We start from the raw sequence: 26,833 nt of genomic DNA on the forward strand, positions 1-26,833 counted from the left end.
GCTGCATCGATAGTTCTATTACTGTGTGTCCTTGGTTTCCTGTCCTCTTCCACGCTGTTGATTTTCGATGGCTCACACTTGGAGGGTAGGTGTCAGTGTCTACACCTCTTTATGTTTGCCTTCACGTTGCCTCTGTGCCCTCATAACACTTCCCGTTGCAGCGAGTGGTGAGCACGTCCATTTCGTTAACTCCTCTTCTCCGTGCCCTCCACCCCCAGGTCCTGACACACAGCAAGGCACACCACACACAGTTTTTAGATTGAACGGAATTTGGATCTGTCGTAGGGGCTTCCCCAGAGTATGCAGGCTTTAATCAAGTCTTTCTGATGAGGCTGATGGTAAAAGAAACAATTACCGTCATCTATTAAAGGGTTTGAAATATGTGGCTCCTTGGTCAGGAGGATACAGGCCCTGAAGGAAGTCACTGCCAGAAGATCACGTGGATCTTTAGAAGCCCAGTTGGCTCCCTCCTCCATTCTCCAGGTTGGAGAACAGCGAGTGCTTCTGTCTGGAGAGGGAGCAACCCAAGGCCAGAAGACCTCTGCCAAAGCAAGGACTCAGAGGAATCCCGGGTTGCCCTGGGAACCAGATTTTGGGGACAGGGGACAGCTGTTTCACAGTATGCAGAGATTTTAGAGGGGCCTGAACTTGTCAACTAGAGTAGCCAATGACCTCTTCTTTCCTCCTGTGGTTCTAGGAAAGCACCCAGCTGAAAGACATTTCTTCAATGCATAGAGTGTTTCTTTCTATGAACTTTGTGGCTTAACAGTTAACCAAGTACCCTCGTAACAGCGAAGTTCTCTTTGCTTAACAAATAGAAACAAAATGCATTGGGAAAGGCTACATAATAGGGATTGGTTTTCTGAATTAATATTCCAGGATTCATAGTAACAGTGGACAGTGATTGGAAAGGAGATCCTGTCCTGGGTTCGTAGTATGTAATTCTGTTCAATCTGTACAGGAATCTTAGGAAATACACTACGATTTCCTTCATTTCCCAGAGGAGGAAACGGAGGAGGAAAGAGGCACTGACTGATGTGTGGAAGGACAGACAGCTGTCCTTCCAGACAGACCACTCGAGGCTCTGAACTCTTCTTTGAAACCCAAAATGCCTTATCGTCCCATCTAAACATTAACAGTTTCAAAGTCAAAGAATGGTCCAACCTGGGCCACGAAGGAATAGGAGTAAATAAACAGGACGACTGAAGCTGAAATAAATTCACTTCACTCTTAAATAATGGCCACAGGAAGTAAGGAGTTCAAAATCCACACTTGGACTTTTTCAAATGTGAATCTCTGGCTATCAACGTTAAAACCATGGCATGCAGAATGCCAGTGTGAAGGGGAAAAAAAGGAAAATGCTGCATAAAATTAGCAAAAGAAAGAGGACCATTAAAACAGCAGGAAGGAATAAAACCCAGAAAGCATGAAACAAGATGAAATCAGTCAGTTGGCTCCAACTTCCAGTTCTGACTGTGGGGAGAGGCCAAGCTCCCCTTCTTCCGGCTAAGTACAAATCTAGACAAAGTGACAGAGAAAGGTTAGAAGTAAAAGGCAGAGCAAGGAGTTATCTTAAAAAGGCAAGTAAAGGCGGCCAAGGACACGGCATCATTAATAGCAAATGTTGTAGAAATCAAAGGAAAAACAAAGCACTTAGCAGAGGACAGCTTTTAAATGAAGGTTAGAGTCTCCGGTGAAGATATAATAGAGGCGAGCCTTATGCACAATAGCAGAGAAGGACATTAAAAGGCCATCTTGAAAACCTGACTTATCAAGTAGGCACACAACAAACTATAATGTAATTTAGCCCAATCTCCCAAACCACAGATCCTGGTGCTTCAGCAACAGTATTTGAGACCCCTGGCCAACATATCCTCCTGCCCTGGGGGCCCAAACCCTACAAACAGTTCCAAGGGGTTTCTTTATTTGCTTCCTTCCTCTCCCCTTCTTTGTGACGCCTGTAAACACACCGCACAATTACAAAGTCGCAGCCGCACGCAATATCGGAGCAGAGACACCCCGTTAAATCCGTTCCTGACAGCTGCGAGCCCCTTTTAAATTTCAATTATAAGATCAACAACTGTAACCACTAGCAGACCGTTACCACCCAGGGTTCAGGGAGTTCTGGGGATGGCACAAGCCACCTGGAGAAAGGAGGCCTGGCTGGGAGAGCCTCCTCATCACCTTACCTGGCCAAACCTGCCTCCGACCCTGAAGGACAAACCCAAGAGCAAACGTGAAGGGCTCCGGCCCCAAGCAAACTTGGGACTGGGCGGCTGGAGCCTGTGTCCGCAGTCAGGCCGGTTCCCTATCTTCCTTCCTTTCCCGGCCTCACACCGGAAGTTCGGAAGGACAAAGACTCAGTATTCCCTGCTCCTTCTCAACCCAACGACTCCCCAAATTCAGCCGCTCTGGCTCTTGCAGACAAGAGCGTGGGGTTGCGCCCCAGCAAGGGCAGCCGTTGGGGCCCCCCTGGCCCGAGGCTCTGGTCCGCGGAAGGAGGCGGCGCGCCCGCACCCGTGCTGCGACGCTCCCGGGGCCTTCGCCCACGACCACAGCAAACGCGGACGTTACCTGGTTCAGCAAGTCTCCACCTGGGTCCATGCCCACTGGGTCCTTAGCCAGTCCGAGCTCCCCACAGTCGCCAAGTTCAGCAGCTGAAAAAGCACGCTTCCACGCCGGGCCTTGCTTCCTAGAATCTCCCCGCCCACCCAAATTCCCCCCAGGTTCCTTGCTTTTAGGACTTAAATTAGACGGACTCTCATCCCAGGAAGACGGCCCTGAGTTTTCTAGCGTAAAGTCCAGTTAGCAAATACTTATTGAGCTTCTGCAGAGATCTGGGTTCTTCATCTTCAAGGTGCTTAGAACTCGGGGATAGAAAATTAATTATGCATTCATTACCTTACCTTTTGGTTACAGTTGTCAAGTACAGATGTATGTATCTCTTTCAGAAATCACACATCTGGAAGTGTTGCATTCCAAAGGCTTTATATATCTTCCCCCAGAGCTGATCTGGCCATTTGCAGACCCTCCTCAAGAGAGCAGCCTGTTATTGCCATGTTCCTTTCAAACCCGGCCACCCATATTCATTCCCTCGAGAACTCTGAAAAGCCACATTTCACAGATTAGGACTTTTATAAAGAAGTCCCACTAATTAGCCTGGCTCCCCAAGCCTTGGATCTGAAAGAATCTGGTTTAAGAGGAATGTAAAGGGACATGAAATGTTTTTAAATTTTCTTAGTTTCTCAGGCATTCTTCTTGGCTCTATCTGTGCTCTTGGCCAGTGGGAACACCATGAAACCAATACTGGTGGCCACGGTTGAGATACACCCAAAAGAATATAGCTGGGATGGTGTGTCTTTGAAATTTGAAGAGAGCACTTCGATGGTAGCCCTCAGATATTTTCTTGTGAAATTTATGTTTATGGCAAAACACTTACAAATTCGTGTGTGTGTGTGTGTGTGTGTGACATTGAAGCCAGACGCACTGTCACAGGGCACTCCTCCAATGACCCAGGGAAGCCCTTTACCGTCTTTGCGAGAATATGCCTAGCACATTTTATATTAGTCCAAGGATTTGCTTTTACAGGACCTAACCCTTTAAACCAGTATCTTTCAGTGCTTGAAATTCACACTTGCCTGAAAATGGAGTGTGACATTCCACGAAAGATGTCCTTATTCAGCTCTAGTCTGTATATCAATACTTTGTTAATGAGATGTTTTTTTAAAAGGAGTGCTTAAACTTCTAATTAAAAAAAAGTCTTTATCTGTACCTGACAAACAACAGCTCATCTTAAATCTCATCTCTTGTTAGAAAACTGTGAAGTATTTTGGCAATAAAGATTTGAAATTCAGATTTGATAAAAATGGATTGATAATGATTATTTCCCACGAGAAGCAGGAGTTCTTGTGTATTAGATAAATAGCTATTAGTAATACAGTACAACAATCTGTCATCTACATTTCTGAAACTCCAAAACTTTAAAGTTTTGGAAACTTATTTGGCCGCGAAACCTGACCCAAACCAATTCAAGTCCACTTATATCTTGATTTATTCTACTTTTTGTGAATATTTGCATGTTTCCCCACAGAAATATTAATGTGCTGATTATGGAGAGCTGCCCCACACCCTATTGGGGATGTGACGTGAGTTCATCCACCATGTTACCTTCTTAAGCTGTTGATAATTTGAAATTTTGAAACATCTTGTCCAAAGGTTTTAGATAAGGGGTTTTGAGCCTATAAAATCATACTGTAGTGGATGCCATTACATTTTTCTTCATGGTTTGACCTCACCATTTGTTCTTAATGGAAGATCCCATCTATTCACACAAAATTTTTATATAAAATTTGCACCTGGTTGCAAAAGAGAAGGGGGTCTATTCCCTGGGAAGAATTTTCTTGCCAGTTTCCCCCCACCTTTGTAACTACTGGGTGTCTTACCCACATCCTCAATTCAGCTTGATAGGCACTGCTTGCCCACTCTGTCCAGGCTCTGTGCTGGCGCCATCAGGGACGCAGACGTGAGTAAGACACTGCCAGCCACATACAGCAATTGGGTTGGGGGGTTTAGACAGGTAAATACTACTCATCTGTAATGACAGGTTGAATGTCATAAAGGGCAGAGTTAAAAACAAAATGCTAAGGGATCAAAGAGGAAGAGCAATGCATGTCAAGGGAGGCTTCACGGAGGAGGTGACAGTTGAGCTTATGCATGTGTGCCTTTCTAGGATGTTGAAGTTTTCACAGGCAAAAGAAGGGATAGACGCTTTTCCAAAGATTTTCACCAGTCAGAAAAGCCCTGACCTTTACTATTTTTTTTTAAAAGATGCTAGTATATAAGAAAGAAAAAAATTCAAAGCAGGGTTACAAAAATTGAGGCATAAGGTTTCCTTTGAATGCCCTTTGCATAGAAAATGCCATGCAATAAATCTGTAGTCATGGGATACCTGTGTTAGATTGCAAAAAAAGTGTTTATGTCTAGTCTTCTGGAGGAGTGGTCTGGTTTAGTGACATATAATGAACACCATCTTTGAATCCCACCCGTTATCCCTGTGACTGAATGTATTGACTTATTTGGCGATGAGATACATGTCTAAGCATCGGAGTCCATATGAAAGTGAGATCAGTATGAAATGAAAACTTCTCCCCGGCATCGGCACCTTCCTCCCCCCCGCCCCGCCCCCATCCCTGAGCTTGTTAACCCTACGGTGGTTTGGAGGGATCCAGGCAAGGGAGATAGCATGGACAGGAGCATGGATGTGTGCCAGTGTAGATGTGTTCTGGGGGAAGACGTACCAGCCCTACCAAGCTACACGCAGCTTTGTGAACATGCTTTGCTTTCTTTCACTTTTGTACCTGTGCATATGCGGACCACTCCCTGCACAGAATGTTTGGCACCACTCCCGACATCATCCCAGAGAAGAATAAAGTGATCTCTCTCTTGTCCTCATTAGACCTGAATGTTAACTATAGCAATTATCATGCTGTATTATGATAATTCCAATGCGTGTGTGTATGTCCCATTGAGGGCATAAGCCCTTTATATTCTGAGGCATATGAGAGTTGATGGCACATCATAGCTCCCAACAAGTTACGTGAATGTGTAAAAGACAGGTTGAGGGCAGATGGCGGAGTGTCTTTGATGTTGAGTGGAAGAAGCTTCGATTTTAATCTGCACATGTATCATTTGGGATATGCCGGATTTTACTGCAGTAACAAGCAACTCCCAAGTTTCTGTGATTTAACACCAAGTTTCCTTCCTGCTCATATCACATGCCTACTGAAGGTTGGCAGGAGGGCTCTGCTCCTTGGAATCACTTGGATACCCTAGCTGATGGAGGCTTCATCTTGATGTGTGTTTCTAATGATCCCCAGAGCAGAGCGGCAAATCACATTCTACTCTTTGTCACTTCCACCCATGTTGATAGACCAAAGCGAGTCACACGACCATACCTCGTTTCAAAGAGGGTGAGAAAGAATAATCCTATCTGGTAGACCAAAAGACAGACTGATCAGGTTGAGAGTACTAACGGCAACTTCAGTGGGGAACAGGGAGTCATACAAGAGTCTTAAAAACAAAAACAAGCAATATATGGTTGAGCTAATAGATAGAGTGTGAAGGAGCACATAGATGATATGAAATTGGGTGCCAGGGGAAAGTGAGCTGGGAGACACACTGGCCCAGCTAAGAGCTAGAAGGTTAGGGTTCTCTGAGCAGTCCTTGCACGGCACTGTGCGTTCACATTAAGCAAGATACTTATTCGGGCTTCGCTTCAGTACCTCCAAGGGGAAAAGAGATATAGTGATGGTAATGTATACAGCCTTCCTGTTAGTCTGAGGGTTAATGAAAGTTGGGGGAGGAGGTACTTAACTCCCTGTTTCCTATTCAGTTCTGAGGGGAGCTGCTTCTTCAACAAAACGAACATTTTTTTGAGTTCACAGTACATTTCCACAGTGACAAATTTTGCCAAGCTCACCAAAATTTGAGCTAAACCTGAATAATAAGTTGACTATTTATTTTATGAATTGGATGCACATCCTGCCGGGTTTTCCAAGTGGTTCTGACAACAGAATCCCTCATCTATAATACCCATCCACAGCCCTCATCTATAGCTCCCTTGTTGTTCTGAGGATAACATATTGATTGAGCCTTTTTCGATGGCGTTCTTTCCATGCTTCTCACATGAGGAAGAATTACTGCTGTTTTCCCCAGGGGACCTAAAATGACTGCATTTTTACACATGTTATTTACTGTATACATCCTAATATCAAAATGGTCAATTCGTTTATAATCTTTTTAACATGCCTTAGAGAATAAAAAGTCTGTTCTTATATTTGTATGGGGAGGCTCTTATTTTCTTTTGTATGTAAGTTTTACTTTGCAGCCCATTAATTGATCTTGTGTCCCTAAATAGTTAACATTAATTATGCACAATTAGCATATGATAATGTATGACACATGTTTCAAGTGAATATTAGACAGCATAATTATACTGAATATTATTGCGTTCAGCTATGTAGGTCCACTCAAAATATGATGGATGGTGTGTTCATCTCTACTGAATCCATTTACCTGGCCTAGAGTGATGATTTTAAAATAAACACAGTGGGAAACAAATGCACGTAAGTTAAATACTGTTAAGCATGAAGGAGTATTTCCAAGTAGTAAGAGCTGAAGGGCAGCTGACCAGTTCTTTTGCTTTTAGCTAGAAGATTATTTTAGATGCATATTGCAGGATTTTAGAGCTCAGGTTTAAAATCCTTCAGAACTCAAAGGCTGTTTTATGTAAAGTGTTCTGACAGGCAAAGGGATTCCTTTTTAAACATAATTCACCTCTGCTCTGCAGGCTTATTGTGGAGAACAAAAACATCTATGTGTAGTAACAAACAACTATTTTTGGCACATGCAGAATTGAAGGTGCATAAGTAGAAGGGAAACCCTCCTGCCTTGTAGTGTTGGTCCAAGCACCAGGTGAAATCCAGCAAGAGAAATAAGGCTCGGGTCAATCCTCTCACCCGCTAGAATTATTAACAAGTTTTCCTGTCTTTTCAAATATTCTTTCATTAGAGCTTTTGAGTTTTCTACTCAAGTAAAATAAGATAAGCGAATAGGCTATGATTGAATTTTCACCTTCTAGTTAAGAATTCATTATTTGAAAAGTCTGTTAGCCTCCAGAAACGAGACTTCCTTTAAAAAGAACCACAAAAGGCCACAGTGAAGATGACCTTACGTTTCCCATTGTGAGCATAGCAAATGAGTCTATTCTGACTTGTCACACAAACCAGTTTTTGTACCTGGATTTGATCCAGCTATTAGTGTAACTGGGAAAGGCTCATTCTGCTCCCCGCCCCTCTTTCCCTGTGTGTCCTCCCATTAACTTTGAGGGACCCATCTTGAGAGCTCTTGGCTGGTTTCTATTTTAAGAACCTAGTTCAGCCATTATAATTAGTCCCCAGTTTGTCTGGAATCCTCTCAGGCATTCAAAAGATTCCAAAGGTCTTAAACAAGTACTTCTCCAATTTTTCCACTGAAACATCCCTAATGGCAGAAGAAAGTCAATTCATCTTTGGGGGCCTGGGGCCCTAACTCAAAATGGGAAATGTCTTTGAAGCATTTCTTTTGCCATGAAGTTCCGTATACATGTTGTAATCCTCTGTATACCACATCTGACTTATTTTTGTAACCCAAAATCTTACTCTTCTCAATTAGATATCAGTGAGTAGATATATATATCATGTATGTATATGCACAGGCAGAAAAATTCACAGAATAGTGTGATTCCGTTAATATATTTGTGTAAAACATTTGAACATCTTTGTATGGAGTTGGGCCTGGAGAAATTTCACTTTTTTTCTCTTTTTGTCTTATGTTATGCTAGTCACCGTACAGTACTTTATTAGTTTTTGATGTAGTGTTCCATGCTCCAGTGTTTGCATACCACAGGAATGCCCTGTCTAATTTTTTTTTGCACCAAGTGTGAATTAGTACAAATCTAAGACAACAAATATAATCCGATATTGAGAGTCAGAAACAGGCTTTGCTCAGGTTGCAGCTGTGGTAAACGTGACCAGATAGAAACAGGTCTTGCTTACTCAGATTTTGAGTTGGAGAACTGTACAATCTTTACACTAGAAGAAGAGATAGATTCTCCTGTCCTGTACAAATTAAGAATTCTTTCCTAATGGTTATGAATGGTTATGTGGACTAATTTTGAATAATTCCATCTGATACCTGGGTATAATTTGTGGTAGAAGGCTCAGACATATAGGAGAGGATTAAAAGGTAAACAAAGATATCCCCTATTTCCACATTCTAGAGAACTAGATGTTCTTTCTTAAGTTGAGCTGAATCCACCTAATGGTTCTTTTTTCTAAAATGTCTTTTTTTTGTATAATTTATTTTTATTAACATAAAATGTATTATTTGTTTCAGGGGTACAGGTCTGTGATTCATCAGTCTTACACAATTCACATCACTCACCTAGCACATACCCTCCCCAGTGTCCATCACCCATTCAACCCATCCCTCCCAACCCCCTCCACTCCAGCAACCCTCAGTTTGTTTCCTGCGATTAAGAATCTCGTATGGTTTCTAAGAATCCATCTGTTCCCTATTCTTGGTGACAGCGTTGGAACCAGGGGAAGGCAGGCTTTACATTTCTCCTCAGTCTTCACTAGATTAAGGAGAACCATTACCTTCAAGTATTCCTCAAAGCACACAGTCTCCTTTGGAGTCTCAGAAGTTTAAAACTTGCTGCCAATGATTGCAACCTTTTAAATAAGGTTTTACCATCACAGAGAATAACGATTGTCACTCTATATTTGGGGCTCTACCTCAAAATGGGAAATTTCTTATAAGGCATATATTTTATTATAAAGTTTCCTATGTATTTTGTATTAGCCTGCATAATACATCTGGATTTTGTTACAAATTGATATTTTAAATTACTAATTTTCAAGTAAACTAGATGGTTCAGAAAACCACATGGCATACGTTGCTTGGAATGTCCTCTCATGCACTGCTACCATAGCGTCCTAAATGGTGTGTTTTCAGAAGCAGTTGCCAAACATTTGTTGCTATGCTGTTCTTAAAGTTCTGCAAGTACAATGTCATTCTCTTAATCATCCAGACCCTTGATAAACATTTGTTCACTACTCTATACAAGGCCCTGAGATACCTTGAGAGCCTGACAATCTCAGTTCCGGCCTCCCCTGAATTTACTGTCAAAAGAGGGATTCAGACAAGTAAACAGGCAATCACAAGGTAGTGTGTGCGACACTGGGATGGGCCACAGAACCCAAAAGGGGCTCACCTAACAGGTGCCTGGGGGTCAGAGGAGGCTTCCTGGAGGAAGTGATACCTAAGTCCAGATTGGAGGGACCAGTGAGAATTAGCAGGTCACGGGGGAAGGCAGGGAAGGTGTGTTGGAAGGTGTTTTCAGCACAGAACTGCCGGAGCTCAACCCCAGGTACAAAAGCAAGCATGGCCTACTCAGGGACTGAAAGAAAAGCAGTATACTGGCAGTGCAGCTGGAGGTGAGGAGGGTTTAGGTTTGCTGTTTGAGAAGATAACAGGGGACAGATCATGCAAGACCTTGAAAAACTTGGTAGTAAGTTTAGACTTTGTTCTAAAGGTCAGGAGAATCCACTAAAAGCTTTTAAGCCAGGAACAGATTGGAGTGGTCCACAAGACTGGAGGCAAGGAGGCCAGCCTTAGGCATTGACTTATTTTGATTTTCTGAGCTTCAATTTCTCATCTTTGAAATCAGGACAACAGCACATATCTCAAGGATTGTTAGGAGATTTAAATGGAATATTAGAAAAAAAAAAGAAGCTAGCTCCGTGTCTGGCATATATTAGGAGCCCAGTAACACACCGTGACCTCTCACCAGCCTGTGCTGTTGTGCTTATATTGGCATCTGATTTATTTTATAACATGCTGATAATTGACTTGATATTGAATCAACGAAGGATCCTTTAACTATAGCAAGGCCCGTATGACCATTCAGTGAATGACCGTACCTATCAGCAAAAGGGCAATCAATGTCCTTGTACAGGTTATTAGAACTGTGAGCCACAGTTTTGTGACTGTTGGAAGCAACAGCCTTGGATGTTTTTCCTCAGTCTTTTGTCCTCTTAACTAAGCACGTGTGCTACTTTTTCATATTTACTATTTTCCTTAGAGTTCATAGATTGTGTTTTTAAGATTGCTCAATTTTTGCTACCATATAAACCATATCCATGGTAGAGTGGAGGAAATGGGAGGGAGAGGCAAGGAGAGGAAGAGGGGGTGAGAGAGGGAGAGAGCTAGTGGAGGCGGTGATGGCTGGGCAACCACAACTGAAGAATGACACTTTGTCTTGGTGCATGCGATGGAGGATAAAACTTCCCTTTAGACTGTGGAAAACCTTATGCCAATCAAAAATAAACAGTGACACAAAACACTAACCTATTGATAGTTGAAACCATATTAGCAATATGCATGCTTCAAATGTACATTTTGAAGGAAATCATCTTGGGGAGTGTGGCTTTCCACAGGGCAATACAAGTAGATTTATATTTGTCTTCATTATTTTACCAAGTAAATGTGCTTAGTAAAACCATGCAGTTTCAGCTCTATTATTCTTGATATGACTTAAAAAAATAATCTGGCTATGGGCTGCCTGGGTGGCTCTGTGGGTTGAGCATCTGACTCTTGATTTTGGTTCGGGTCATGATCTTGGGTCATGAGATTGAGCTCCACGTCAGGCTCCCTGCTCAGTGCAGAGTCTGCTTGTCCCTCTTCCTCTGCCCCTTCCCCCACTCGTGTGCTCTCTCCCATGCTTGCTCATGCACTCTCTCTCTCTAAACAAATAAATAAAATCTTTTTAAAAATACAGTCTGGAGATACAGTCTGGAATCCAATGGCAAAATATTCTCACTAGCCAGGGATTCTTCTAAGGGATCTCTCGCCATAGGCAACTTTGAAGTCATACGAAGATGGAAGGGACAGAATAACTTCTATTCAGGACCAGTGGGGAGGTGGAGAAAACAACATGGACACAAAGTTCTGGGATCTTTCATTTGCAGTAATAGGCAAATTATTTGATAGAGGTTTAGGGAATTAGTGGAAACCACCTGGCCCTTAAAGCAGAGACTGATGTACAGAGAAGACCATTATATTCTGCATAGTTATAAGGTTAGTGATTGTGAGTCAAGATTTGACATTTATTTTATTTTTCACATTCCATGAGCAGAATTGGTACCATATGGTGACTAACATTGGGAGGTTAAAAAAAAAAATCACAAGATGATTAATTTCTGCTTTAAAAGTATAAGTGGATTAAAATGCTTTGGGCTTCTCTTTGTTTTCATAATACTCCACCTTCCTTTTTTCCTTTTCCTTCTCTGAGAAGTTCACCATATTACATCAATCACCTAGAAGACAGTTAATAATGAACTGGTGCTGTTATTATGTGTATATTTAAGATACAAGCTTGGATTTCCTGGTGGAATGGGAAGGCCTTCACTGAAAATTCAGATTTAACATTTCTTTATAAGGGTTCACTCACTTTTTTCTCATTCTTCTGAAACTTTAGCTAAGGAAAACCAAGCATTCTCTTTAAAATTGTAACTGGTAGTTTCTTCATCATTTTATTAAAAATTACTATTTCTACTTAAAGGTGCTCCAAATATCCTCCCTCTCCCTTAGTGCCCCAATTATACTGTTAGAGTTTTATTCCTTTAGCTAAAGGCTAAATGGCTTGCTGCAATACAAATAGCCCCATGAAAGGGGTAGCAATTTGTTTTTTGCACTAGACAGGGACTCACGGATCTAATGTAGAAAAGGAAATTGATTGCCCCAAATTATTAGGCACATCATTGGCAAAGGAGAAAGACAGGAGCTAAAAAGCAGCAGAAGAGGGAGACCGCCCCTGCCAACATAGATAAGCTGCCGTCCAGGGACTTGGCTGAGCTCAGCTGGAGGTGGTTCCAGGCAGGTGGTTCCCTTTATGTCTATGGTGTGAATACTTGTAGGCAACGGTGCTAGAGGATCTAGACAGCAACCAGCGGGGAAGCTTTTCCTGGCTGACCGGAAACAGAACCCACGGGTAATCACAGGCAATCCGGAAAAGCCACACCGCCGTCCCCTCCTTGGGTGGATTTCTGCAGAAGCGATGGGACAGAAATGGAAATGGTAGTGGCCAGAGCAAACACAGCTACAGAATTTGTAGTGGAGGCGCAGTGTGCACGCTTGAAGAAGGCAACTTTGATGATGGAGTGGAGGAGCTCTTACTTAGTGGAGCAGCCAAAACCAAGAAGTGACAAGAGAATCCAGGTGAAAACCTGAGTGGGGGACATTAGCCAGGCAGCCCGAGCTAAAGACCTCCCTAAGCCCCGGGAGGTGGGCTCCGGAGTTAACACTCCGAGAGTGTTTGAGTTACCCTAGCGAGTGAATATTCCCAGTGATGCCCAACATTGACGGGCACAGCAGCAGGTGCTCTATTAAGCTTGTCTCAGTTAATTTCCATAATAACCTGGGTATAATTATCCTCATTTTACAGAGGAGGACACTGGGGCTTAGAGCTAACTAGTTCACCCCAAATTTCAGAGATGAGCTACTATAGTCACTTACTTACTAGCATTAGTAAGCCACAGACTGAGAGGCTTTCGTCACTGTTCTAGGAGCTAGAAGTCCATGATCATGGTGTCGGCAAGTTTGGTTTCTTCTGAGGCCTCTCTCCTTGGCTTCTAAATGGTCTGTAGATGGCCATTTTCTCTCTGTGTCATGTCCTAATCTCTTTTTATAAGGACACCTCAGGATGAGATTAGGCCCCCCAATAACCTCATTTTACCTCAATAGCCTTTCTAAAGATCCTATCTCCAAATGCAGTCATACTCTGAGGGACTGGGGGTTAGGACTTCAATATATGAATTTTAGGGGGATACAACTCAGCCCCCTAACAGCAATTCTTTTTTATATTTTCATGTAGATATAGATTTACCATAGATAAACATGATTGAGTTACAACGGTAAACTATTACCTCAGCCCACGGGGCAGAAACCACTCTAAGTACCTCAAAGCAAGAAATTTGTGCAAGGAAATGGTTACGCAGGTGACCAAAGAGCGAAGAGGTCCAAAAGAGACAACACAGAGATAAAGAAGCACAGGAAGATATTCGTTCTCGTAGGGTTGGGGGGACAAGGATTGGTGTCACTGGGGCAGCTTGAGGTTTGGGGCCACCCAGTGGATCTGACCCATGGTGGGCCTGACCAGGAGGAGCTGGGACGACAGAGGGAAGGTCTGGTTTGGCAAGTGATGATGCCAACTGAGACAGAGAGGAGGATAAATGTCTTGGCTTCTCTGCTCTGCCAGTGCCTGCCTCGAGTTGGACCTCCCCGCAGCCTGGAAGGCACGAGAACCTCAGAGATGTAGTGTCTTGAACTGCCTACAGTACCAAACAGTGCAGGGCAAGGGCAAGGAGCAGTTCTGAGAGCAAACAGCCGAACACCAACATCACTCTGCAGAGTTTACTTCACAGGTGGGACATGATGTTTCTCATCTCGTGGTTTTGTGGGCCTGCTCATGTCACCAGTTAAATTCCTGGAACAACTGTGAAGCAGCAATACCTGAGTTGTTTAGACCTGGTTTAAGGCCAGGATGCCTGCGTTTGCTTGGAAAGATCAGAAAAGCCCTATGCTTTGCACTGATGGGCTGTCGTCTTCCGAGTTTTGTCGGGATGGGTTTTGCCCAGGAGATTGTTCTCTAAATGAGCGAATGCTTGCAAAGAGCTTTGCGACTAAAAATGTGACTTATCTGACAATTGCTTGGTTCACTTGCTACCTGTCTCTTGCATAGGTTTTCCTTTCGACTACAGTTCCAGAGAGGGACAGATCTTTGCAGGGATTTGTGGCTCCCAGCAGCATTAGGATTGATCATAACATCTAGTGGAGCCCTTTGTGGGGAGGGGACCCCGAGGAAGGGGGGAATACACGTTTCACGTGGCTAGAATCTTCTGCAGCAGTGAACGGGAGAAAGAGGCATGGGATGTCAGACATGTTAACAGAATCATTTAAAGCCACTTGTTTTCTATGCAGAGACTTTTGCAAGACCCAGGCTGTTTCGCCTGCCTAATGTCCTCTGCATCCATGGCAGTCAGACCCCACTGCATGGCTAATGACACAAGTTGGAGGAAGCTTACGACTGTGCCAGTGGACACAGACACTAACCTTGTCAAAGCAGAAAAAGACGATATACTTAGGGTATGGAGAGCCACTCAGTTCCTAAGCCCCTGAAGCAACTGGGAAGCAAGAGATTTGATGTGGACACACTTACCCCATGGTCAGATTTCTCTGAAGGCAGCAGCCATCAGTTGTCCCTCCTAAAAGCGCAGACCAGCAGAGGACTAATTCTGAGTCATTTTATGAGACAACAAGTCACCGTGGCAGTTTCTTAGGGGTGGGGGTAAGTAGCCATGTGCACAGCCGGGCGCAGACCCAGTCGCCTCTCTTGGCCGCAGACCCAGTCACCTCTCTTGGCCGGCACTCCTACGTAGAAAAGGTGTGTGTGTCAGAGGGACAGCTGATTAAACCGCTTCAAATGGAGGTACATTCATTAATAATTATGAATAATTAATTCATAAAAATAATTATGAATTAAAATAATTAAAAATAAAATTCAGCTGTCGGGACACTGCCTCTCTCACACACACACACACACACACACCAAGCAATACTGTACTCACGGGATCACTATTAATGACCCAAAAAACATAATGATTTAAAACAGGTGACTCAGTCTCCACAGGTGTAATTCCTTGCGTCTTGGTGGGCCTTGGCTGGTCAGGAACTCAGCCTATGTCTACCAACCTCCCCGGCTAACACTCGCAATCACCCCCGACTCTAAACACCATTTTGGCGAGGGGTGTATCTACATTTGTAGTTGTTTTATCCCCAGCATCCAGCACGATGCCTGGCACATGGTGGGACAAATTAATCTCTAGGATACTCTGCACATAAAATGTTTGAAGTAGTTTGCCATCATATTTAATGAATATTGTGGTTGAAATTATTTTACTTTCTTAGCAAATAAAATCATAATGTGAATAATCGGCTGCACTGAATCAATTCTCAAACTCCGTCCCAGATTTTTTGGGGAGGGGGTATTTAATTAGAAATGGGAATTTGGGTAAGAGGCTCGGGTTTGGAGTGTTCCAGAGCTACATGGAGGCCATGCCACCTTATTCTTCAATTCAGGACATCTGGGAATGGTTGATATTTAAAATGGTTTTCAAACGTGGCTGCTCATTGGAATTGTCTGGGGAGCTTTGACACTTCTGATGCCTCGGTCCTGGGATTCTAACATAATTAGTTTGAGGTACCGCTTGGGCATTGGGGTTTTAAAATTTTCCCAGATGATTCTAATACGCAGCCAAGTTACCAACCAAAGTAAGACTCTTCTCTTCTGCAGATATGGATACTTAATGTTACTGATGATGAGTCTCCGGTGACTTCATCCATGTGTTTTCTCAAGTCCCCAACAAAGGGAGATGTGTTCCATCCTCCATGGAAGTCACTGTGTCTCCTGAACACCGTGTTTGGCAGACCAGTGGCAGACATCACAGAGGCTGCTTTCTTTCCCTCTTTATAATGGAGACCTCCCATTTTATGCTTTGGGTTCTCTCCATCGTCCACCCCCCCCATCCCTAGCCCTCTACTAGCTTTAGAGTGGAACATAATCCCCCATTCATCCCTCTGTCTCGTGGGCTGCCAAGAGCATTTGGTTTTTAAGGAGTTTCATACTAAGTACTGTGAGGAAACTGGTATAGAGCAATGAAATGTAGGGAAGTGACCAAGGTTCCAGAATTTCTAACCATCTGGATAGTGGCAGTTTCTTCTATAGCTCATGCGCTTCCCCTCTGAGACAGTGACTAGACGCTGGGGCCTACCAACCCTCTCCCCCGGCTTTCACTTTCTTTCCCTCTCAGATGAAGAGCATGCCAAGATAGCCTCCAGCCCCCCAGCACTGCCGCGGCATCCAAGCAGATGGGCGGGTAGCTCCTGGTCCTAAGGGGGCTATGTTGCTTGTCTGAGACCCTCCAGCCTACAGGACGGGTACCCACTTTCCTGCCTTTACTGTGTCGGCCTGGGCGCCAACCTCTTTTAAAACATTGCCTCGGTGGAAAAAATGTGTTTCAAATTGTAAACAACTCACATGCAAATAAACTTTTTTGGAATTCAACCTGTTTGTAAGTTGGAGACAGCTGATACTTCTAACGCAGTAAATTTTATTCAAAGGAAAGAACTCATAATATGAATTAACCCATTGTTTCAGCCTTAAGCAATAAATAATACCAGCAATAAAACCAAGGTGCTGGAAAGTTTCAGAAGGTCAATTGGGAGCATACTGCGTGGCATTATTGTGTTCTAGCACAAGCTACAGCTTGCTGTCGAGGTGCCTGCCAAGACGTGAGGAGGTGCCTGGACCTCAGAATTAGCATGTTTGGAATACAAGCATAGAGCCCTTACTAGGAGCCAAACACATATTGAATATAATTTAATCTTCACCACAACCCCATGGATTAGTCTCTATTATTACCCACATTTTATAGATGGGTAAACTGAGACACAGAGAAGTGACATAGCTCTCTTCTAGCATAGAGCTCATGAATGTCTAAGGCATGATTTCCATTAGGCAACGTGACCGCTGATTCAGCACACTTCATCATGTGCCGGTCAGAGGAGTCGAGGAAAGGAGGGCATCAGTCATATGTTATACCTAAAGATGAAGGAAAAAACCAAAAAGAGGACAGACACTGCCTTGGCCTGGGCAGTTCTCTGTGCTGACCCTCTCAGAGGAAGAATCTTGTGTGAGTGCGTGTGCATTTGGAAGGGCACGGGTGCCCACGTGGCATATTTAAATTCAAATGTACTGAGGGATTGAGCTTTGGTTGCCTTGATAGTCAGATTTCCACGACACTATTCTTGCTCATGAATTCATCCATCATCGGGGTGTCTGGGTGGCTCAGTTCAGCGCCCGACTCTTGGTTTCGGCTCAGGTCATGATCTCTGGTCGTCAGATCGAGCCCTGTGTCGGGCTGCGCACTGGGTGTGGAGCCTGCTTAAGATTCTCTCTCCCTCTGCCTCCTCCTTCTCTCTCCCTCTTTAATTAATCAATTAACTAGTTAATTGATTAATTCACTGATTTAATTAACAGCTATTTGTTGAATTTTAAGGCTGAGGATATAACTGTGATTAAAACTAGAAACAATCTAATGAAGAAGACAAAACCTTTAATTGTTGCACATAGGACTATAGACACACAAACTCAGTTAAAGACTCGAAAGGACTTTTGCTATCACCAGCCTACAAAATACATGTTTAAACAACTTTCCAGAAGATTGTGCTGGCACCAAGTTTCCACGGTGCTGGAGCTAAAACGTAAACAAGCTTCAATGTAGACGCGGTGCTTTGTTGCTTCAAAGTAGATGTGTATGAAACGAGGATGTGTGTGCCGACCCACAACACGGAAGTGCGTGGTGGTGAAAGGAATGCCATTTGCTCAAAAGAAAGAAAGAGGGTAAATATACTGAATTCTACTTGGCATGGCTGGAATTTGGAGTATTTATTTCAATGTTCAGGTAGTAGCGTATGTGTGTAACTTGTTTAACATTTGCAACCGAATGCAATATATACATATCAATCCTGTAAAACAGGTTATGGATGTGATAGCCAAGGTCAGAGAGGTCATGTAATTTGCCTGAATTGCATAAGTAACAAGTGGCCGAGCCCTAAATTGAATGCGATACTGCTCCTGGATGCTCAGTGTCCTTATACATGCGAGGCATGAGTCAGTGGGGACTAAGGTGGCAGGGACAGCACGGGACAGTGAAAGAACTCTGGATTTGCAGGCTGGGGAACTGGGTTCAAGTTCTTTTTCTTTTCTTTTTTTTTTAAATTTTATTTATTTATTTGACAGAGAGAGAGAGACAGCCAGTGAGAGAGGGAACACAAGCAGGGGGAGTGGAAGAGGAAGAAGCAGGCTCCCAGCAGAGGAGCCTGATGCAGGGCTCAATCCCAGAATGCCAGGATCATGCCCTGAGCTGAAGACAGACGGTTAACGAATGAGCCACCCAGGCGCCCCCTGGGTTCAAGTTCTGATTTTACCACTAACTAGTTCTGTAATCATGAGCCTTACCTGTAAAATATAGATGAATAATTACCACTTCTCAGGGTGGCTGTGAGGGCTGAATGTATTATAGCAACTAGACCGGCACAATTAAACATCTGAAACCAGTGTTGATAAAGATGCAGAATGATGGGCATGCTTTCCGTACACTATCAGTGGGAGTGTAAATTGGTAAACCTTTGGGAAATAGTTTGGCATTATCTTGTTAAGCTGAATATGACCGTCACTCCATGACCCAGAAAATCCACATATGCAGAAACTTGTGCATATGTACACCAGCATATTTAAGAATGTTTCTTGCAGCATTATTTATAATAGCCACAACCTGGAAACAAGCCAAATGTCTACCGACAGGAGAATGGATATATCAGTTGTGGAATAGTTGCACTATGGAACATAAGAAAATAGTGAAAGTGAATGAACTTTAGCCATATTAAAAAACAACAACTACATGGTTAGCTTTTAAATCCACTGTTGAGGGGGAAAAAAACAATTCTCAGAAGAATACATACAGTGCGATACCATTTTTGTAAAGGAATAAAACGAGCAAATTAAAAAACATCTTGTTTAGAAATAAAGCCATGTGAGGTCAAATTATTTTCAAATAAGAAGGGGATGATAAACTCAGAATTCAGATTGTAGTGACTCTTGTGGGGGGCAGGGTGTAGCCAGGTGTGTGGGGGCGGTGCTCTGAGATGAGTATATTCATAGATTTAACATTATGAACAATGTTCTGGTTCCTTTATTGGATGGTGGGGTCACAGATGTCAATTATTATAAATTAATTTTCATAACATATATATTACATATCATCTTTTTGTGAACATCAAATGCTATGTAGTGCCCATTAAAAAGCCCTATCTAGTGCAACTCTAGGTCTTTTGAGGAATTCTCCCCCCTGCTCCCCCTGTCCTCAGCATCTTGTCTAGAAGTAGACACACAGAGTAGATGCCCAGGAAGGCTTTATCACTTAAACTAATAATACTTGGCTAAAAAGAAATTTCAAAGGCACAGTATTCATGAAGGGCTTTGCAAATGAAAAATGAGACACAAACAATAGGTATGATTAAAAGGGAAACCTTACGGTGATACCATTTAGTTCCCACTCCCTCAAGACTGAATTGCTTTAATTAATGATCTTGCGAGGAAATGCCTGTCAACACTTCCAATGTAGATGCATAATGCATTGAATCGGTGCCTTCCAACCCACTAGTTTCTGATGGAACACCGAAGTAAGGGTTTATTTCCAACCTGTTTCTTCTCTTAGGTTTTAAGAGAAGAGTGAATGTTTTCTTTAGTCGTGGTTGGGGGTGTTGGCGGTGCAAGGAATACTTGACAGTCTGAAAATACTGAAAATGATGAGGAAAGAAGAAACACACACTCTTTTTCAAAAACACTTTTCTACATCCCTACGGGAAAAACCCAAGGTGGCTGTTAAAGCAATCCACGTTATTTAGAGACAAAGAGGAAAGCTCTAAGTGTGCGGTAGGCAAAGGCAAATGGCGTGCATTTATCATGTGTTGTGTACCTCAACTTTGTCATTCACCCACGCCGCAAAGTGCGATGAGATGGCCCTTTGTTTTTTCCCACTAACGGCCCACTCTCTGTGATGTTATTATTTCCTGTATATTTCCTGTAGCTTTTACTTAGCTTTTACTTCTCTTTTCTTTCTGACGATCTCTTTTCCTTGTGCATCTGGACATTGCTCCTTTCTCAAGAATAAAGAGGGAAGACTCAGATAGAAATTCTTCGTGTGATTATCAGATAACAGTTAGAGGTTTGTGTGTGTGCCTTTCAATGCCGTACTGTATTTTCCTTCCTCCAAACAGAGGCAGCCCTGAAGTGCAGTTATAAGTCTGTTTACACCACCCAGATATCAAATTGACTTGCTAATGGTAACTCTTCCTTGGTATCCATGGGTTACTGTGTCATGTGATTTGACATCAAGTACAGACAGTGCTGATTAGGAGCGCCCAGCTCTGTCCATCTCCGTGCATCACTGAACCATCTGGTCATTTATTCACTAATAAGCCCCTAATGGCCCAAATATTCACCGGCCTGTCATTGTGACATGGCATAAAATGCCTACATCTTTCAACTCGCTTTGACATGTTGCTTGTTTCACATCAAAACCCGTCATTTACAGGAAAAGAGCTCAGAGGGGTAAAAACTTGACCTAATCTGCAGTGTTAACACAAAGACAGAGGCTTGGTATCTAGTAGCCTGACGGAAAGCATGTAAATGGGCAGGAATTCATTTTGTACATTTTTTTTTCCATTCTCATTTTACAACATTCTTTAAGTTTGGTATCAATCCTAATATGGGATTTTATGTGGGCTCTGCGTCGAAATATCTATCCTGTATCTGTTTAAATAGTAAAGAGTGCTTTAAAAGGAAAGAGCTTTCTGGAGACAGGGAGCTTGCCTGTTTACATTTAAATGGGTAGGGGAAAAAATAACATAATATGGATCCAAAACGCAAGTGTCTATGATTCTCAGAAGACGATGGTTTGTTATTTTAACACTCTGATTCTCCATCCACCTCCAGCTTAATATGCTGTTTTTATACATTATATCTGGCTATCATAGGAAATGGGAGATTACCCATGTTTGGAGCATTTGATATGACCACCGGATAAATAGTGAAAGGTTGTAATCCTTACTTTCAGTCACAACCAGTAGGAAAGAGAGGCCAAAGCTCTGCAAACAGACTGGCAGAAGCAGGGTTAAGATAATAAAAATTAGAAGGGGTTACGGAGGAGGAAATGCAGCATTCTATCACATTCAGTTCTGTTGAACTCTTGGTCCTTAAGTGGAATGAAAACATCTTACAACCGAGGTTCACTAGCTGATTTTAAGTGGTTCATATTTTACAGACATTATTAAAACGGACATTTTTCTCAAAAATCTCCCTATCCCATGTGTCTCCTTTTATTACCTTGTTTTAAAAAAGATAAGTTTCTAAAAATCACATGCTGGCATAATTCAGGTATAGAGTATCATTTTCCCATTGTCCTCCCTCACCCTTCACTGAGGCCCAGTATCCCACCTTTCCCCACAGCAGCAGGCTGAGAGAACACAGCACCGTTCCGAAGATTTCTCACAACCGGTACCCAAGGAAACCTAGCAAAGTGGGGCCGGTGGAGAAGGCTGATCTAGGGCTTTCCAATTTGGCACGAAAGGTGGCTTGGGCACACCGGTTTACTTGTAGCTGGCTGGCTTTCTTTGTGGGCATGGCTGAGCCTGGATATAGTGTTGTTGGTCCCAAAAAGCCCATCAGAAGGTCGGCTCACACACCTGATGGGCCCAGCTGACCTGGAGTTGAGCCCAAACCAGCACCCCTTTGCTCCTCTTTGCTTCCCACGGGAGGAAGCCAGAACCGGAGCCTCCTCCGAAGGATGACAAGCGAGCTAAAACTCACCAAGGAGCCTTCCCAAGTGCTCTCTTCAGTCTGGTTTTCTGATTTATTGATGTAGACCTTTTCAAAAAGAGCAGCTTTCAATGCTGATTTGAAAATAACCCAAATGCACTACTCCTCAGCAGCAGCTTTTCAAAATTGAATTTTCTTCGCCCCTCTATTTAGAAAAAGGTGACTATGTTGGCCATTAACTTCCTCATCCTCTTGTGACCACTCATTCTCCCTTCGTAGCTTTATGAAAGTTTCAGCGCAGATAATGCGCGGTCTTTATATCACTCTAGAAGACTACAGCAAAGCCTTACCTCCTCTCTACACTGTGAACCCACATTTCTAAACTGAAGGGAAACTCAAAAGTCCCCTTTTTCTTTTGCGATCTAATAGTCCTGATTTCCTGTGATACTCCTCACTTAAAATATTCCTTCCTGTCATGCCCTTAATCAGCCTTGCATGAAACCAACCTCAAGGCTTAGTGCTTTGTTCAGACAACTCACATTTATTTGTTTACCCATTCGGTTGACAGACACGAACTGAGCGTCCAGCATTTTTCTAGACACCAGGGATACAAAGATGACTAACATGATACTCCAGCCCTTAAGGAGCTTACAGTGTAGTAGTTTTTTCAGAATATGGGATTTGGGTGCAGGTGGGCAGACATCAATAAATGAGGGTATTGGGGAGGACAAAGTTGGGAATTACCAAGGCTTGGTCATGCAGAAACAAGTAACTACAAAACAATAAAAGAAGAGAGAACAGCTGAAGGTAGTATGGGAATGTAGGAGAGGGTGGAATATCTGTGTGCTCTTAAACCTTATCCTCTTCTACACAAAGACCCACATATCCCACTTAGTCACCTCCCTACTTTCTCTCCCTCCTGTTCGTACCCTCTCCTCTCAGCACCAGTAAGGGAAAAGTGTCTTCAAAATAGAAAAGTATTCTAGCACGGAAAGGAAAGACAAGGAAGGAGGGAGGGAGAAAAGAGGGGGGAGGGGAGGGGTGGGGAAGGAGGAAGACAACAACAACAGAGAAGTAAGGGGGGGAGGGAAACTCTTGGAGGAGTGCCAAGCCCTCTGAACCCCAAAGCCTCTGAATTAAATATCTGAAAGTCCCTTACCTTACAAAAATAATCAGTGGCTTTCTCCAGTAGGTGCTTATTGGTCAGCCCTATGCTGGGTTCACTGGGATAAGAGGAAGGCCTGGCATAGGAGACAAGCTCCTCCCTTCTCTGTCTCATCATACACACACCTTTTCACCTCTCCTCAGTCCTTTCTAATATCTATTCATTTACCTTTCTCTTGATCTCCCACCCATATTTTCCTCCATGATGTGTCCTCCATGCTTTTCTGAAGAGTTGGGGAGGGGTGGGATGGATGCCATCAGGAGTGGTTGTCCTTGGTTCTGTACAGTCTTCCAGTGAAGGGGAAGGATTAGAGAGTCATTCATCACTGGGATTCCAAGATTCTCACAAGATTGCTTGGGGTTACAAAAGTGATTACTAGAATGTACTATTTTGTTTGTTTGTTATTCCTGATACATAGGATAGTAAGTGACTAGGAGTCAGGAGACCTATTTTGTTCATCTAAGTGTTTGACTGTGAGTAGCTGGTCACTGTCCTCCCATTGGACTGCCTGGGTGCTTGGAGAACCACTAATAGAACATTCCTGTGAAAACTTTTACATTTCAGAAAACTTACAGAAAATAGAAACTGAAATTATGGGTACACACAATAAGGTTACCTAGGTAAGCAAAAAAATCCAATTTTTTTTTACTCAGGTAAATATATAATATAAAATTTACCATTTTTACCACTTTTAAGTGTATAACTCACTGGCATTTATTAAAATCACAGTGTTGTGCTGCCATCACCACTATCTATTTCTAGAACCTTTCATCAGCTTAAACAGAAACTCCGTATCCATTAAGCAATAGCTCCCCATTATTACCTCCCCCTAGTTGCTGATAACCTCTAATCTACTTTCTGTCTCTATAAATTTGCCTGTTCTCGGTGTTTCATGTAAGTGGAATCCTGTAACATTTGTCCTTTTCCTTCTGGTTTATTTCACTCAGCGTAATGTTTTCAAGATCCACTCATGTTGTAGTGTGTATCAGAACTTCATTCATTTTTATGGCCTAATAATATTCCATTGTATGTATAGATCACATTTTGTTTACCAGTTCATTTGCTGATGGACACTTGGGTTACGTCCACCCGATTTCTTTGATTTTGTTTAGAAGGTCATCAAATGATGATACTCAAAACTGGGGGGGGGGGGGGAAGAGGCATCACCTAATTAGAAAGCAGTAGAGGATATAGATAAAGAACTTGAGTCCTAGTGTTAGACTTGGATTCAAATCCTGTGACCTTCCTACCAAATGCTCAGTTTTACATTTACCTTGGGTAAGTCAACATCACTTCTCTGCCCCTTAATTTCTTCATTTTTAAAATGGGAATCATAATACCTATTCCACTGAGTTCTTGTGAGACTGAAACACAATAATGTAAAGCACTTTGTACATTTTTGGCATATAGTTAGCAGTCAATAAATAGAAGCCATTTTTCTTCCTTAAATGAAATCTGAAAGGCGAGCATCTCTCACAATATGGGGTTTAAAGGAGGTAATTAAAGAACAATAAAGGAGAGCCTCAGTGATAAAAAGTTTGGGAACTATTGAGGCTTAGCGGTCTCTAAGGTTATTTCTAAGCTCTAAAGTTCTATAATTTGGTTAAATTTTCAGCTTGCCTCCAATGACCTAGAGGAAAGAAATAAAATGCAATAAAAAATTAGAGAGGCACGTTCTATTGCATCATTGACTCCTCTGGAACTGCCTTTAGCATATGATTTAGAGGCAGTGAACAAGCAGATTGCCTTAAGATTAACATCATTAAAACAAATTTGTGAATGCCCATCTATTTGTGTGGTACTTATCAAAACACTGTAGATCTGTTCATTCACTCTGTGCTAATTATTGAAAGTTAGCTCAAAGTCTCTCTTCTAAAGGGACTCTCCTTTGGGTGAAAAACATGAAAAGTTAAGGAATCATATAAAGCAAAATATGATGAAAATCAAATGAGCAGAAAAGAAAATGATTCCTCTAGGATCTCAGAGAAAGACTGGTTTACTGGAAAAAGATTCGTGAAGGATGCCAGATTTTATAAGCACCTTGAAAATAGGGTAGGATTTGGAAAGACAGAGATGACAGTATGGATATTCAAAATGGAGCTAGGGTAAAAAAATGCATAAAAATAGAAATGAGCAGAAATATATTTAAAGGACCATAAGAGTAAGAAATCACGACAATTAAGTGGACGGAATTTGAAATTTACTTAATATCCATTAAAAATATTTATTGATCATGTGGGTCAGATACTGAATTAAGCACTGGAGAATAGAAACAGTCCTTACCTTTGTAGAATTTACAGTCTTTGTATATTTGCATAGACAGATCTATATGCAAATGTATCTCCACCAATTAATAGCTGTTTGAACATGAGCAAGTCACTCAATTTTTGGTAATTCTTAGTTTCCTCATCTATATAATGAGTATGGTAATAGTTCTACAAGGTTGTTGTGAGGATTAAATGAGACGATGAGTTTGAGGCACTTAACATAGTGCCTAACATACAGTAAACCCTCACTAAATGTTAACTGCTCTTGTTTGGTGTGAGGGTGTGGTGGTAATCATAGTAGGACCACTTGGAGAGATGGGGAGAGATTGTGTTGGCAATAGTGGGGGTTGAGGTTAGAAATGGAATTTTGGCCAAATCCGTGAAGTCTCTTTAATGTCCGACCAAAGACTTTGGATTTTATCTCTAGGCAATGGACAACCATTGAGGATTTTTGAGCAAGGAAGTGAAATGGCAACACTAAACAGAACAGATCTGGATTGGGGGCATAGAAAAAGAACAAAGGTAAATGAGTCTGTTAGGATATCATTGCAACCAAAGCTGCAATGGACAAGAGAAGTGAAAATGGAAACTGATAAAACTCTAAGTTTTCCAAGTTTGGTTACTGAAAAGGGAAGCTGGCATGATGGGCTCAAGCAGGAGAAGAACAAGTTTGATTTTACAAAATGTTGAATTTGAAGAAATCCGAAAGCATTCAATTGGAAACAGTCATCAGATCATTGACTCTATGGATTTGAGGTTTGGAAGAAGTTAAGAACTACAAATATAATTTTGTGAATCATTTAAATAGAGATGATAGTCAAATGGATGACTTCTCCAAAACAGAGTGTATATGGGTAAATGACTGAAATCTAATGAAACCTTGGGAAAGATTCGCAGTGAAGCATAGGATGAGAAAGAGCCAGCATAAACCTGGTCAGTGTAGGAAGAAAATCACCATCACAGAGGTCAAGGGAAGAGAAATTTGAGGGAAGGTAGAAGTGGGCACTTCCAACAACTCTATTAGAGTTTAGTGAAAGGAGGCAAGTCCATCTGAAGTCAACTGCAGAGGATGCTGTGCCTGGTGATGGCCTTTCAGGGTCTCCTTGTGTTAATGGTACCCTAATGAGAAAAAGCAAATATGAATAAAGTAAAGCATTATTAGGAATGGAGCAGCCTGTGATGATCTAGACAGCTCCACCTTCTCTGAAGTTCTGGGAAAGAGTTTGAGAGAGGTTTGTGCAGAGAATGAAGGATAAGAGCAAAAAAAAAAAAGACTGACTTGGGTTATAAATAGACATGATTATATTGAGTGTAGAAACTAAAGATTTTCTGAAGTAATGTGTATTGGTTGTTTTTGCCACC

This window comes from Ursus arctos, unplaced genomic scaffold, assembly GCF_023065955.2.
Source record: "Ursus arctos isolate Adak ecotype North America unplaced genomic scaffold, UrsArc2.0 scaffold_1, whole genome shotgun sequence".
NCBI classification, from domain to species: Eukaryota; Metazoa; Chordata; class Mammalia; order Carnivora; family Ursidae; genus Ursus; species Ursus arctos.